This window comes from Atractosteus spatula, assembly GCF_055471065.1.
Source record: "Atractosteus spatula isolate fAtrSpa1 chromosome 16 unlocalized genomic scaffold, fAtrSpa1.hap1 SUPER_16_unloc_2, whole genome shotgun sequence".
Taxonomy (NCBI): Eukaryota; Metazoa; Chordata; class Actinopteri; order Semionotiformes; family Lepisosteidae; genus Atractosteus; species Atractosteus spatula.
The window spans coordinates 370,394-374,522 of NW_028296632.1; the positions used below are offsets into that span (position 1 = coordinate 370,394).

General features: G+C 40.8%; 1 non-coding gene across 1 annotated transcript; it reads right to left on the reverse strand.

The window, feature by feature from the left end:
* Positions 1-3,359: 3,359 nt before the first annotated feature.
* Positions 3,360-3,441, reverse strand: trnas-aga (transfer RNA serine (anticodon AGA)). Its single transcript has one exon. It is a non-coding gene; the product is annotated as a tRNA-Ser (tRNA).
* Between the last annotated feature and the right edge of the window lie 688 nt (positions 3,442-4,129).

Below are 4,129 nucleotides of genomic sequence, written 5' to 3' on the forward strand. Positions count from 1 at the left end.
TTGTTTCTTGCGGGAAACAAGACTTCGGCTTTATTGTTCCTTGCATGCAATAAACTCATCTGTTTTACTTCATCTCAGGATCAAGAACCTTATTTCTTCTGTTACAACACAGCACTGGGGTCCTAGGTTCAATTCCTGCCATCCTGTGTGTGAGGGGTTTACATGTTCTCTCTGGGTTAGATGGTTTTTCTCCATATGTGTGATATGACTCCCTCTCGCACTCCAAAACATACTGGTAAGTTAATTGGTTTATGGGAAAACTGGCCCTGGCGTGTGTGTGTTTGTGTCTGTCTGTCCTGTGATGGACTGGCGCTATGTCCAGGGTGTATTCTGCCTTGTGTCCTTTGCTTACTGGGATAGGCTCCAAATCCTCTGTACTGGATAAAGAGATTAGAAATGGATGGAAGTAAACGCACTGTGTGGATGGAACTATACACAGTGTTAGAAACCCACGATGAAATGGCAGCATCTCACTGAGAATAAAATATTTTATAGTGCTGGCTTAAGGAAACCTTTCCACCTTTCCACCTCTCTTGCACATCAGTATCCATACCTAGTTATTTAAACAAATTGCCTCTAATTATAAACATCTTAATATGCTGGCTCTGTGGATCCGCATCAGCTATGTTTGCCCATTCCTTCAATTCATGTGCATCCAACACACAGTTCAATGCCAGCACCTACACATAATCTAAAATACAATCCTTATTTCAGTATCTATGTAAACATATAGTCTGTTAACTTCATCATCTTCATCAAAAGTATGCCTAACCCCATTAGGAAGTGTTCTTGTTATAAGTGTATTCCTCAGCTTTCCCCAAATTATCTTCTTCTTGCCAACATCTCTAGTCTTTTATCCTGCAATAACTCAGCCAACACTTAAATCTCCAAAAGCTGCTTGTGTTAATTTCTTTAAATCACAAATATCATGTGTAAATACTGGCCATGTAATACTCTGCATTGTGGAATAATAGTTTATTTTAAAGGGAACTAGAGAAATCAAGAAAGGCTTTTTTCTAGAATTAATAAATGCACATCCTGTTCACTGGGGAAATTAAGTCCACACCGAGCAATCTTCAATATGTTCAGAATATGACGGCAAGAATCCTATCAGGGATGCATTACACCTGTTTTCAAGTCCTTGCACTGGTTACCTATCAGATTTCGAGTCAACTTCAAAATCCTTATCCTCCTTATATACTGTCCTACAACTGTTATTATTGATCACCGAATTATTGTACTTGACATGACTTCATTCAGCCTTTCCTGAACGTCTATGACAGGCAGAGAGAGTGCTGTTTCTGGTGCGATCTTTTGCAGCTGACATTTCACTGTTTTAAACGAACAAGAAATTAGATTGCTCATAAATCAGTTATTCTATATAAACACAGCGTAATTGCCCTCCGAAAATCCTCTTTTTCTTGTTCGTTTTAGAGACCTCGATCGAAACTGATTTTAGATGTCAGAAAGGATTTATTTTCTCTGTATTTCCTACATTGCTTTGTCGAGATTTTAACTTTATATCTAACTTTATATCTAGGCTCAGATTTCAACTATAAATCGTACAGTAATTAATAGCAGTAAATACTGATGTTTTGCGCCCTCTTACCACAAAAATATATGTTTTGTAGCTAGGATTAACTTTATTTCGTACGCGTAGCTACTCCGATTCAGACACCGAACAGTTAAAGATGGCGGCAAATCAGACACCCAGAGGGGGGAGGGGGGGGGCGTCTTCTCGCCTCCATAACTAAAATGCCAAATAGGAGTGGCTTAAGCGACATACACAGTCGTGTAACTGACAGATTGAGGTAGCCTATCGTGTAAATTTCGCTTTGTTGCTGATAGGTTAAGCTTTCGAAACTCTGCCCCAAAGTCATGTGACTGATTTTTCGCCCTGTTTCGTTGGTTAAACGCAATGATCACAAGCACCACCATGGTAACTGGGATGTGTAGTTTTTAATTCCGTTTGAATTATAACTGTACGTACTGTCTTCATATTTGGCCAGGGCTTTAAAGAGAAGGCGCGCCAAAAAATTTCGGTGCCGTCGTCTCCGCTTTAAAGGTACCCCCGTGCTGGAAGAATTTGACCTCGGAACGTTTGCCCAGCGTAGTTATAGTGGACATAAAAACAAGAGTTTGCTGGCATTATATCCTAGAAGACACAGACCGGCACCAGACCGGTAACTGCTTGATGAACTAGGGATTGGACAGTTTCCAAGTGCTTGTACAATCGATGGAAATGTTCAAATAAATGTGCAAAAGAAATAAAATAATCATTTATTTCTTTATCATATTGGCTAGCTAATGTCCTCTCTTTGCTAGTTAGTGGCTGTGTTTCTGCGTTGGGTAGCAACGGGTGACTGTTCTCAGGCGGAAGATGTAAACAGCTTAATTTTCATGTTAAATAATTTTTAAAAATTAAAATTCATTCTATACAGCAATCACATATTTGGGTACTGTTTCATAAAACTTTCATGCTTAAAATGTTTAGGGAGAAATGGAAGACTGGTGTGTATTTTTTCTTTAAACTATCAAGACCAGCCATACACAGTACAGTTTATGTACATACAGTAATGTTTATGTTCCTAAATTAATATCGTTTATGACCTTCAGATGCGTTATGCTCCTCTTCTTTTTATGCTCAGCTACTAAAATTTCCCTTTAGTGGTAAAATTCCATATAAATATTCAAAACTAAGCGGATTGAAATGTTCACAGTAAAGACATTAGTAAAGGTGCACAGTAAAGGCACCACGAGTGCCCCTGTCGGTCATTTTGACCAGCCAATCACATACCGCGGTGCCCTACGGTGCCCTGCGGGTTTGTTACTGTACTACGGGTTTTTACCGCTCATTTTGAATGGCTGCATCTGTAGGTTGTCTCTCGCAGTGTTCAGGAATTGCATTCCGAAACTGAGTCAGATCAAAAGTTGTAAGAAAAGCACCTATGGTGTCGGTTCTAACAGCTTTATTGATTCGATGTTAAAGGCCGGAAATGGGGCACAAGACACGCGACCGCAAAAAGCGTCGCCATCTGCTTCCAGCTGCAAAATGCCGTTTGCGGACGCTGAAGCATTTGAACTTGAACTTTATTGCCATATGTAACCGGTACTGGTACAATGGAATTCTTACTTACAGAAGGTCTCTCGATTGTAAAACAAGTGTAAAAAACAAGACAAAGTGCAAACAGTGCATCAAGACAATGTACAAACAAACAATAGACAATGTGCAAGTAAACATGTAGACATTTCTTTCCAAGGCAGCGGGTACAAGCGATCTCGCGTTTTAAAACCACCAGGAAAAGCAGAAAGGCACTTTTCCTTGCTTGCGCCAGCACACAACGATGTGAGGAGGACACCGTAGTCGGCAGGATTCGAACCTGCGCGGGGAAACCCCAATGGATTTCTAGTCCATCGCCTTAACCACTCGGCCACAACTACAGCGAGCACCACCGTTGCTGCGTTCTTGCTACAATCTCACATGGATCGCGAGGCGCCGGCGGAAACATTTTTCAAAGTCAGTCTCCATTAAAAAAAAAACCTTTCCAAAATACAAGCCATGCAGACAGACACGCCTCAGAGGACTTAAGGGTGGCTTCATGTGGGAATGATAAAGCCTCCCCGTCCGGACAGGAAAATGGCACTTTGTTAGACACAAAGAAACAATCAACAACAGACAAATGTCCACAAGCATTTAAGAAGCCGCACCATGTTCTTGCTACAATCACACACGGATCGCGAGACGCCGGCGGAAATCTTTTTCAAAGTCGTTCTCCGTTAAAAAAAAAAAACCTTTCCAAAATACAAACCTTGCAGACAGACACGCCTCAGAGGACTTAAGGGTTGCTTCATGTGGGAATGATAAAGTCTCCCCGTCCGGACAGGAAAATGGCACTTTGTTAGACACAAAAAAACAATCAACAACAGACAAATGTCTACAAGCATTTTAGAAGCCGCACTTGAAATAGCTCTTATATTCATGTTAGACGCAGGAATCGCCTTTTTATTGACGTTCTTACGAACACCATGGAAAGCAAAATAAAGCAAAGCAGAGCAGAACAAAACGAACAAAATAAAACCCTCACGTCCTGCACTTGAATATAATGCCGTTACGTGCCGAAGCGGTATT